The 11,971-nt window shown below is 45.9% G+C and overlaps 1 long non-coding RNA gene across 1 annotated transcript; it reads right to left on the reverse strand.

The window, feature by feature from the left end:
* Nucleotides 1-438: 438 nt before the first annotated feature.
* LOC308472974 lies at nt 439-7,443 on the reverse strand. Its single transcript, XR_013983841.1, has 3 exons — nt 7,255-7,443; nt 7,000-7,132; nt 439-922 (listed from the first exon to the last, which is right to left on the reverse strand). It is a non-coding gene; the product is annotated as an uncharacterized lncRNA (long non-coding RNA).
* Between the last annotated feature and the right edge of the window lie 4,528 nt (nt 7,444-11,971).

The following is an 11,971-nucleotide window of genomic DNA, read 5'->3' on the forward strand; positions in this document are numbered from 1 at the left end:
TTGTAAACATTCCTTGTTTGGAAAACTGCATTGCAAAATTCAGACATGTGCAATTTTGATGGAAGAATAAGCTGTGTTTCGGTTCTCATATGATTTTGGAAAGAGCAGATTTTATAAATTCAGCTTCACTGTCTTCTACACAGACTGACAGTAGCTCTCCAGCATTCCTGGAAGTCTTCTCCTGCCATGTCTGCTGGAAATCTGGACCCACTTCTCTCTGGTCCAAGTCCAGTTTGAAGCGCTACCTGAAGGAAAAGTCTGAATTCTCCTGCAAGAAGAAATGACTAACAACAACCAAACATTCCTTGCACTGTAAACTGATCCCCTGGAATAGTCCAAGGCCTTTTGCACAGTCATGATGCAACCCTGTGAGCTGACTGATGACTTGCATAGGCATCATATGACACATGCATATATTAGTCATCTGACATGTGTGTCATGTGGGCAGGTTCTGGAACTAGCCAGGGTGCTGTAGGGCTAGTAGAGAAGCTGGGAACACTCTCTGGAAACACCCTTTAAACCTGAGAAAGTATTCTGGACCTGGCACTTCTGGAGTTAGGCTTTCCGTTACACTATACTGAAGATGTCCATACTATGTAAGGGGACTCCCATTCTGAGGCCTTTTGTGGTGCATTATCTGAGTAAAGTGAGGTAATCCTTCAAGACTGACTCAGAGGACTCCTCCTGTTTATCACTATTTTGTGGGATTCAAGCAAGAACGTTGGGTTTGCACAGGTAAACTGAATTAAAGGGCTCCGTCTCCCTAGTGCAGGAAATCCACTTTAAAAAAGAAGAATTGGACTTTTTTCCAGTTTGGAAAGCGATGGGGATTGTCTTGAATGACTAACCGGAAGGCGCATAACACCCCACAAGAAAATCAGGGATGAATACAGGACGAATCCTCATTCTTTGCCATATAACCCTGCAAACAAATCAGGATGAGTGCTCAATAAAGACTGGATAGTGTTGTGAGTTTGCATGGGCCCAGGTCCCTCTTAATTCCTGGATCCAGGAAGGGTTCAATTGTTGGACTAGCCAGGCCTAAGTAATGGCCTAAGTATGGGTCCTTAGAATAGAAGGGGAAGAATAGAAGGGGAAGAAATGGAGGCAGTGAGAGATTTTACTTTCTTGGGCTCCATAATCACTGCAGATGGTGACAGCAATTACGAAATTAAAAGACGCCTACTTCTTGGGAGGAAAGCAATGACAAACCTAGACAGCATCTTAAAAAGCAGAGACATCAGCTTGCCAACAAAGGTCCCGTATAGTTAAAACTATGGTTTTCCCAGTAGTGATGTATGGAAGTGAGAGCAGGACCATAAAGAAGGCTGATTGCCGAAGAATAGATGCTTTTGAATTATGGTGCTGGAGGAGACTCTGGAGAGTCCCATGGACTGCAAGAAGATCAAACGCATCCATTCTTAAGGAAATCAGCCCTGAGTGCTCACTGGAAGGACAGATCCTGAAGCCGCCCAGAGTGGCTGGGGAAGCCCAGCCAGATGGGTGGGGTATGAATAATAAATTATTATTATTATTATTATTATTAGCTGAGGCTCCAATACTTTGGCCACCTCATGAGAAGAGAAGACTCCCTGGAAAAGACCCTGATGTTGGGAAAGATTAAGAGCACAAGGAGAAGGGGATGACAGAGGACGAGATGGTTGGACAGTGTTCTCGAAGCTACCAGCATGAGTTTGACCAAACTGCGGGAGGCAGCGGAAGACAGGAGTGCCTGGCGTGCTCTGTCCATGGGGTCACGAAGAGCCGGACACGACTAAATGACTAAACAACAACAACATGGGTCCTTAAGGAAGTGGCTCCATGCCAGAAGGCTAATGGGTGGGCCTCCTTCCCTCAACTGGCTATCAGTTAGAAGAACAAAAGCCAGCGCTGTGTTCTGTGTGTGACCTAGGAGCAGCAGGAGGCACGCAGAAGCCTGTGAAGGAGAGACATGCTTGATTTCTGTTTGAATCCAAGGCTGTGGGGCTATTGGAGAAACAAGACCTTAATGCTGTGAGCCCCTCCATCATAGGCTCAGGTTATATATGTGTGTAAACAAACCATATCTCATAAAGACACCACAGTCTCCGTTGTCCATCATTCTGAGGAAACCAAACTCTGAGTAAGTGCCTGTAACCTCTGGAATCTTGCATCACTCGGAGATTGGGGTGGCTTGCAAAAATATAATCTAACCGCTGCTCAATTAGTAGGATGTCTGGAAGGCCCCTGAGTTAGCCTCCAACTTCAGCTATATGTCTTTTAGGGTTGTCATTAGGTAAGTCATACTCAGAATCGACCCAATGAAATCAATGGCCTTAAGTTACTCCTGCTCATTACATTTCAGTGGGTCTACGCTGAGTAATGACTTAGCGACAATCCTCAGGGTTTGAAAAAAAACAACAACCCACAATCAGCAACGCTGGAGAGAAGTGCAAAAGTGCAGATGCAACCACTGTAAATAGACATAAATCAGGCTATGGAAAGTTGTATTTCTCACAAGAGATGTATACATTTGGAGTTATATATTTAATGTAATCATACACTTGCATCATAAACATCATTGCCAGGGTGGTCCAGAAGATAATATGTTGAGCGTTGCACCTAGAAGACTCTGCTGTTTGAATCCCACCCCGTTGCCTTGCTTTTTGGGTGGCCGTCAAAGAGCAAAAATGGTGGTGTGCCTCAGATTATGAGGCTAAAGATGCCTCTGAGGTTTTAAAAAAGTGACAGCAATAGAGTGGCCAGACTGGAGTTCCCAAGCAATCTGGGCTCAGCTTTTGTCCAATATAGGAAAGCAAGAAAGAACAATATAGCACCCCCCCCCCCAATACTGCCAAAGCCTTCCAAAGGGTTGTCACTTGCAACCAAGACACTAGATAGATCTTAATATTTCAGTCCTATACACAACCTACTTCCAAGTAAACATGCATTGGATTGTGTTGCAAATATTTCAGTGGAGCAGAAGACAAGGAGGATGTTGTTCGTGCTAGAGTGGCCTACCAGAACAGAAAGGCACCTTAAATCATTTTGTACAAGAGGGAATTTCAGCTAGTGTCGTGGAATCCACAGTGATTAAGGAAGGGGTCAGGAGAGAGGAGCCATTGTGGCCTTATGCCTTTGCCACATCAGGACATCAGGAGCTCTGGTTCAGTGTCCAGTTTCCACAGGGCCTACCAGCTAGTTAGGCACACTGAGACCTTGGCCTCAGGTGGACCAGAAAAGGAGGCAGATTTATGCACCTGCTCTGCTGTTTAGCACTCTAAGATTACGGTTGCTGTTTTGCCGTTCTGGGTCCCAAATCTTCTTGGAAGTGGCCAGTGCCTCTGGGCAAAACCACTTGTATCCGAGGGATGAAGTATGGAGCAGGTCCAAAGCTATGAATGCAATTCTGGGCTGCATCAATAGGAGTATAGCATCTAGATCAAGGGAAGTAATGGTGCCACTGTATTCTGCTCTGGTCAGACCTCACCTGGAGTACTGTGTCCAGTTCTGGGCACCACAGTTCAAGAAGGACACTGACAAACTGGAACGTGTCCAGAGGAGGGCAACCAAAATGGTCAAAGGCCTGGAAACGATGCCTTATGAGGAACGGCTAAGGGAGCTGGGCATGTTTAGCCTGGAGAAGAGGAGGTTAAGGGGTGATATGATAGCCATGTTCAAATATATAAAAGGATGTCACATAGAGGAGGGAGAAAGGTTGTTTTCTGCTGCTCCAGAGAAGCGGACACGGAGCAATGGATCCAAACTACAAGAAAGAAGATTCCACCTAAACATTAGGAAGAACTTCCTGACAGTAAGAGCTGTTCGACAGTGGAATTTGCTGCCAAGGAGTGTGGTGGAGTCTCCTTCTTTGGAGGTCTTTAAGCAGAGGCTTGACAACCATATGTCAGGAGTGCTCTGATGGTGTTTCCTGCTTGGCAGGGGGTTGGACTCGATGGCCCTTGTGGTCTCTTCCAACTCTATGATTCTATGTAACCACGATAGCTGTGGAGAAGAAGGTCTCATGGTTTGGGCAACACCTGGCAGGAACGTAATTTGGAAGGCCCAAGGGCAAAGCCTATCCTTTGTAGTCTTCTCTCTTTATTTGTAGACCCAGTGGTGAAACCAGTGGTTTCTGACAATTCTGAGGACATAGCTGTCTATTCACCTAATGTGTGCAGCTTGCGGGGGGGGGGGTTCAGGGAAATAGGTAGAGGAAAAAATGACCTTGCCCCTTGCTTTATTTGAGGCAACTTTCCTCAAAGCTGAGAGCGAGAGGAAGTTGCCGTCACTGGGAAGTCTATGTTTCGGATTGGTTGGCAACTTTACTTCAGTGTGTGAATTGTAACCACACTTTATATATTTTACAACAGGAAATCAAGAGGGGCAACCATTAAAAAACCATCAAAAAAGCTTTGGAGAGATGTTGAAGATATACTCAGGGCTTTTTATTTTTCAGCCAGAACCTGCCAAAATTCAGTTAAGGCACCTCTCAGGTGTGCACTGTTGCCATTTTAAGAGCACAAGGGAGGCGTTCATGGTGAGCTTTGGCACCCCTTTTTCTTGAAAAACAGGACTGGGTATACTACTATTTATAGGGTCCATTATATTGTTTTTCTGCACATATTTTAAATCTTCTTGCGTCACTACTGAAGAGGGCGTATGGGAATCCTACAAATTCCCATATGGGTCCCAACACAGACCTATCTACAGAATTTCTGCTTGTAAGCAAAGGAATTGCACATTGATTGCCATTCCCTTGCCACTTACCACTTTCTGGATTGGGTCTAACCGCCTTCTCCCTTATAAGATTTCTCATGAATATACCTCTGTTGTGGAAGCATTCACCGACCAGACCAGCGTAGTCTTGACACAGGGATCCTTTTTTTAATTGCCTTGGGATTTAGTAAACAAACAGCTGATTAGGAGTCAAGGAGTTAATGCCAAAACAACAGCTGCCTTTCAGAAAGGATTTACTAATATAGCAACTTGTAATCAACACAAGGTCGTCGCTAAAATTACCAGGCTGCTAAATAGCTTCCTCTTGGGGACAGGCCCTTGTTAGTGCAGGAGAATTTTTTAATTGTGTTGATGAAGATAGACACTTGGACAATCTCAGCAGGAGTTGAGCTCCCTAAGGGAGGGTGGATAACCAACTTCTAGGCCTCCATATATCCTCCAAGAGTAGCTGTTAATTACGTACAGGATCTCTTTTCTCATGATAATCACCATCATGATTTCAGGCATGTTCATTCGCCCAATCCAGATCCCCCATAGTGTGCTTCGATGTGCCACAACATTCCTTCCCATTCACTTCAACAGGGAATGCACACAAAGCAGTGAAATTATCGGGACAGCAGGCAGCACTGCAGCAAGATGCATATAAAGTTCACAATATGGGGCCAATAATATAATTGTAAAGTTGGAAGGGGCCCAGAGGATCATCGAGTCCAACCCTCTGCAAAGCAGAAACATGCATTTGCCCCCATACATGGATCAAATCTGCAACCTCGGTGTCATCAGCACCACGCTCTAACCAACTGAGCTATATTGCTGGAACAGGCCGTGAAGCCACCAAATAAACCATGCTTTCTGGATTCTTCCAGAATCCTGACAAAAACTAGCCAATCTCTAGCATAAACAGAAGACTAGACTTGTCCCTTGCTATTATTTGTGCTCATGGTGGGTTGTGCACACTGTGATGTGATACCTGTCCAGAACTAAATGACCGCTCAGGAGATGTTTACCAGGATGTGCTAATTTTCATTTCCCTTTGAGTTCCCAAGAGCCAAAGGAGATGCTGGAGGGCAGAATTTACGGTGAAATTTTTCCATTAATGTCCTAAGCTATTTGCTTAGAGATGAGCAGACAGCAATGGACCCCTTCAACTCATCAGGCCAAATGTCTCAGCCTGATCTCACTGAGCAGCCCTCCGCAGATTGGACAAACAAGTTATTATTCTCCATCCCCCCTGTTCAGAATTTCATATCCTCGAAACTCGCACACATCTGGGGAAATGGAATTCACCAGTAAACAAGGTCCTGGGAAGCATATATTGCCACGGCTCTGCAAGGACACAGCTCTGAATGGATTCTTTGAGTTTCAACGTGTTTGGCGACTTAGCTTCAGTAGCACATGCTGATTTATGATAACCTGGTTTTAATAGGCAGAATGTCTCTTGCACGAAGCAACTTGAGTGTCCTCTTTATGCCGATTCCAATAAAATTAGGGAGGTAAAAACACACCAAGTTATCCTAACTGGAGGAATAGTACTGGGTTCACAGAGAGTTCTTGGTCTAATTTGAAACAACCCCAATCGAATGCTCCTTGAAGCAAGCTAAAAGGGTCTTAAAAAAAACAACCTGATGAGTTTGCGTGGTTAGTTTGACCGTTCCCAGTCTGCAAACCACAGATGGCTAAGAAGGACTGGTGTGGTTATTGTGTTGGATTCTCACGGTTGCCCCTGTACAATTTAGTAGGGTAGGGAACAAAACTAAGGACATAAGAGCTTGCTGGATCAGGCTGACGGATCAGGCCGGACCAGCATCCTGTTCTCTCAGTGGCCGCCAAGATGCCTATGGGAAACCCGCAAGCTGGTCTCAAGCACTCTCCCCATAGTCATCATGGCTAATAGCTGCTGACATCCCTCTCCTCCATGAATCTGTCTCAATCAAAGCCTCCCAAGTTGGACGCGGTTAAACCACAGAGCCTACAACTTGTTGATCCGAAGGTCGGCGGTTCGAATCCCCGCGACGGGGTGAGCTCCTGTTGCTCTGTCCCAGCTTCTGTCAACCTAGCAGTTCTAAAGCACGTCAAAGTGCAAGTAGTTAAATAGGTACCGCTCTGGCGGGAAGGTAAACGGCGTTTCCGTGCGCTGCTCTGGTTCTCCAGAAGCGGCTTTGTCATGCTGGCCACATGACCCGGAAGCTGTACGCCAGCTCCCTCGCCCAGTAAAGCGAGATGAGCACCGCAACCCCAGAGTCGGCCACGACTGGACCTAATGGTCAGGGGTCCCTTTACCTTTACGTTGGTGACCATCATGGCCTCTTGTGGCAGAGAGTTCCAGGGTCTATCTACGCACCGCGTGAAAAAGTACTATCTTTGACCTGTCCTGAATCTTCAAACATTTAGCTCTTCTGGATGTCCATGAGTTCTAGTATTATGAGAGAGGAAGAAAAAATTGTTATCTGGTCACCTTCTCCGCACCAGAGGTGCGCAGCGCCTGTGTGCACACTCTGAATTACATGATGAAGGTGATGCAAGGGGTGTTTTCACCTGACTTGAGTTCCACAGTTTGCTATGTGCTGCTTGGAAGAAGTCCTTTCTCTCATCTGCCCTTGGTCTTCTTCCAACATTCAGCTTCACTGGGGGACCACAAGGTTATGAGTAGTGTTATGAGAAAGGGAAGAAAAGTGAAATTAGTCATCAGAGGAAGACTTAGGGGAGTATGACTGGTTCACCACGCTGAAGTAGTGATCTTGGGCCCCTCCCTGCCTCTCAGCCTGGCCTAGCCTACCTCACAGGTTGTTGTGAGGATTAATTGATGGGGAAGAATTAGAAGAAGAAGAAGAGGAGGAGGAGGAGGAGGAGGAGTTTGGATTTGATATCCCGCTTTATGACTCCCCGAAGGAGTCTCAAAGCGGATAACATTCTCCTTTCCCTTCCTCCCCCACAACAAACACTCTGTGAGGTGAGTGGGGCTGAGAGACTTCAAAGAAGTGTGACTGGCCCAAGGTCACCCAGCAGCTGCATGTGGAGGAGCGGAGACGCGAACCCGGTTCCCCAGATTACGAATCCACCGCTCTTAACCACTACACCACACTGGCGGAGGAGAATCATGGACACCACCTTTGAGCTCCTTGGAGAAAAAGGTGAGATATAATGAGATATAATCTGAATGTTATATATATATATATATATAGCTAGGCAAGGCAGCAGAGGATGAGAAAGGTCTTTGTTTGAGATCCAGGAAAGACTTCCGCTTATCATCCTTGTCGGCCGGCCCAGGTTTTTGAAGCATTATGACCATCTGCAAAACCTGTAAGTGCTGCAAGACATGCTTGCCTCTAGTATACCACCTTTGATACACTCTTTAAAAACTCGTGCCTGTCTCCAGCCTGAGTGTATGCAGAGTTTCTGAAAGAGGCTACTAATGTTAGGAAGTTTAAGAAGTTCAGTATAGGGAGGCACTGTTTGGCTGTTTCCTCTGTTGCTTCTCCCCTGACCTGCAAAATCCCAGCTGTTTACCAGTCCTAATCCACTCCTTGGCACTAACTAAAAGTATCAGACCAGGTGAGTTCTGCCAGATCATGTGGCGGCTTTGAGATGTGCAGAAGCATCCACTTGGGACTTCACTCGAGACCACCAGCCGTGTCTCCCTGCTTCCCGGATCTGGCCTGAAAGAAGCTTTTAAGTATGTGAGCTGAAAAAAAGGAATAAAATCGCCCCCGTCGCTTTTCATAAAAGAGCAAAGAATTCTTTATTCAGTTAAATAAATATATTCAAACACCTCAGCGTGGACAGTAACCTAGTGCATAATTCTTCGTAGGTCACATACACAAGCGGGACCATATTTGGATGCAGCCTGGAGAGCCTTCCCAGCAAGAGAGCTCCACCAATGGGGGGGGGGGCACAACAAAGAAGGCCAGTGGTGGCTTGTACCTATTGGAACTAGTGGAGCAGGGTGTCAGGGAGCCAGCCAACAATAAATCACACGGAGTATGTGAAGCTAACTCTTTATTAGCAAAAACAAGGCCTGCTCAGGGGAACCAGGCCTAAAGAGCATAGCATCTCTTCTCAGTAGTTCTGAAGGTAGAGGCTGAAGATCTCTGCTTCCCACAGCTGCCTAAATCTCCTCCTCCTTCCCAAGTAATCTCAGACTCTGTCAACATGCCTGCCTCTGCTCATCCCTCTTCATACCACTTCTGGTTCTTGGAAACCAGAGGGGAAGGGAGCTTGTTGCAGCAAGAGGGGGAGACACCCTGGCTTCTTGACCAGCAGGACTCATCTCCGATTCTTGGCCTCCTTCCTGTCCTGCTTCCACTTCTCCTTCTCCTTCTAGATTTCTCTCTGCCACAGACTCTCCCTGCTCACTAAGCCGTGTTGCCTCTTTAGCTTTCAACACCTCCTCCCAGTCTTCTCACTTTTCTCCCTCTAACCACTCATCGGTCGTTGTCCCAACACCAATGACCTGGCTCTGAGCCTTCTTCCCTTGTGGGTTCTCTGGCTGGTGTTTCTCACCATTCCTCTGAGTCCAGCCAGTTCATGACCCAGGGTGACCAACAGAAGCTGGAGCCAACTCATTCTAGGTTTGTCCTCTTCCCTGTTGAGTTCTACCAAGGCAACACTGAGACTAAGGAGGAGGAAACTGAACAGCCAGTACCACCCACCAAGACTGGTTGTAAGAAGGCAGGCAGGTGGGAGCTGGCTGGTCAGCCTGAGGTCAGTGGAAAAGTCCCACATTTGCCCTGAGGGATCAGTCATCACTGGATCTCTCCCTCAATCACCTCACCTCAGGTGGTAGAGGTATTCACAGGGGTGCCTCTGAAGTTAATCACAGTGCGTAAGTAGGCATTCCTTCATTATAATTTTAAATCTATTCCTCTTTAGGCCTAGCCCTTTGTTAAGGGACGCAGGTGGCGCTGTGGTCTAAACCACAAAGCCTAGGGCTTGCCGATCAGAAGGTCGGCGGTTCAAATCCCCGCGATGGGGTGAGCTCCTGTTGCTCGGTCCCTGCTCCTGCCAATTCGAAAGCACGTCAAAGTGCAAGTAGATAAATAGGAACCGCTCCGGTGGGAAGGTAAACGGCGTTGCCGTGCGCTGCTCTGGTTTGCCAGAAGCAGCTTAGTTATGCTGGCCACATGCCCCAGAAGCTGTACACTGGCTCCCGAGAGATGAGCGCCGCAACCCCAGAGTCGTTCGTGACTGGACCTAACGGTCAGGGGTCCCTTTAGCCCTTTGTTAGGGGTGCAGGTGGTGCTGTGGTCTAAACCACCGAGCCTCTTGGGCTTGCCAATCAGAAGGTCGCGGTTTGAATCCCTGCAACAGGGTGAGCTCCCGTTGCTCTGTCCCAGCTCCTGCCAACCTAGCAGTTTGAAAGCATGCCAAAAAGTGCAAGTAGATAAATAGGAACTGCTCTGGCAGGAAGGTAAACAGTGTTTCCATGCGTTGCTCTGGATTCGGTGTTCCATTTCGCCAGAAACAGCTTAGTCATGCTGGCCACATGACCCGGAAAAACTGTCTGCGGACAAACGCCGGCTCCCTCAGCCTGTAAAGTGAGATGAGCACCGCAACCCCAGAATCGTCAGCGAATGGACTTAACTGTCAGGTGTCCTTTACCTTTCCTTTAGCCCTTTGTTGAGAGCCCATAGCCTTACAAGTCAAGCAAAAGCAAACATAATTAAAATTAAATAAATTCCAAGTTTTAACAAATCAAAAGCAGATACCACATTAGTACATTTGACTAAGTCCTTACTCAAAGCAGACCCATTGGAATTAATGAATAAAAATTAGTCTTGTGTGTTAACTTCGATAGGTCTACTCTGAGTTGTACTGCCTATAAATGGATTGATTGCAGATGGAAACAATAAAGGATTGAGGGCTAACTAGGGGTATGGGTCCTAGGGCCCTAAGAAGTGCAGGATTTCAAATGCAGACAAATCTGAATTGCCCTCAGAAATAGAGAAGCCACAGCAGCTCTTTAAGAACCAATGAAATACAGGTGGAAGCTGCACACAAATAAAAAAAGTTCTGAAAATGTTTTTTTAAAAAGCAACTTTAAACATACATTGAATTTTCCATAAGGCTCACCAACGCCATCTAGGGTCACATTGTATATTGCACTTAAAACACACTTAAAACATTTTATTTGCAGCTGTATAACTGAGTCCATGATTCTCATATTTGCCCTCAGTTCGTATCCTAGCCCAAGTTATTCTGGTGCCTGCGTAGCAACTCCCCCCTGACTGTACATTTAAAACAGTATTGTACCACTTAAAACAGTCATAGCTCTTCCCCCAAAGAATCATGGGAACTGTAATTTGCTAAGGAGGCTGGGATACCCCATTCCCTTCACAGAGCTACAATTTTTAGAAGGATTGATGGTTAAAATTAGACTTTTCTGCTTATGGTGCTGGGCTTTAGCAAGACATGGTCTTCCTCTCTCTCCCAAGTCTATCTTCTCACTGCAATCTCTTGAAACTAGGGCCTTGAATTGTGGTCTCCTGGCAGATGCCTAACCATGCTGAAATGTATTTCTACTGACATCAGCAAAAAGAAGCCATTGGAAGTGGGAAGATTTTGGGGATAAACTGCATTGACATCTCCCAACCAAATGGAATCATTTGATACACATTCAAGTTTGTTTACTGCTTGGGAACATCACACTCGCCTTCTGCAGTTAAAAGTGCTCAAAGATCTGACTCATCAGAGCGAAACAAGAAGTAAAGAATGAGGAAAAGACAAAGCAGGCTTTTATTATTATTATTTTTGAAAGTGGTATCAAGCAAACCGGTTTCCAGAATGTTACCGTTGCTGGAGGCATTAACGAATATCCTGTCTGAACCATATAGGGCTGCTCATATAAAACCTCATGGAGGCGGGAAACGACAATAGCCTTTCATCACTTAAGGCTCTTCACAGCAAATGCTGTTTTGGATTTTATTTTTAAAAATCTAGTCAAAATAATTTCCCCTCAGCTTCCTCAGCACAGTTGTAAATCCTGTGCAGCTGGTACCAATTTGGAAAGGGACAAAATTACTTTGTGAATAAGTTTGGCATTCAAAAATTCATTTGTTTGCATAAAAAAAGCCATTATTATTATTATTATTATTATTATTATTATTATTATTATCTGAATTTGTTAGCTGCTATATATTGCCCAGGGCAGCCCAAAGCAACTTACAACCAAACAGCAGAAAGTGGTGTGGAGGGGGTGGCCACAAGGGCCTTTTGCATCAGAGTTCCAGCCCTTCGCAACCAGACAACATGAACT

The sequence above is a fragment of the Podarcis pityusensis genome (assembly GCF_964106645.2).
Source record: "Podarcis pityusensis genome assembly, chromosome: 3".
In the NCBI taxonomy this organism is placed as follows: Eukaryota; Metazoa; Chordata; class Lepidosauria; order Squamata; family Lacertidae; genus Podarcis; species Podarcis pityusensis.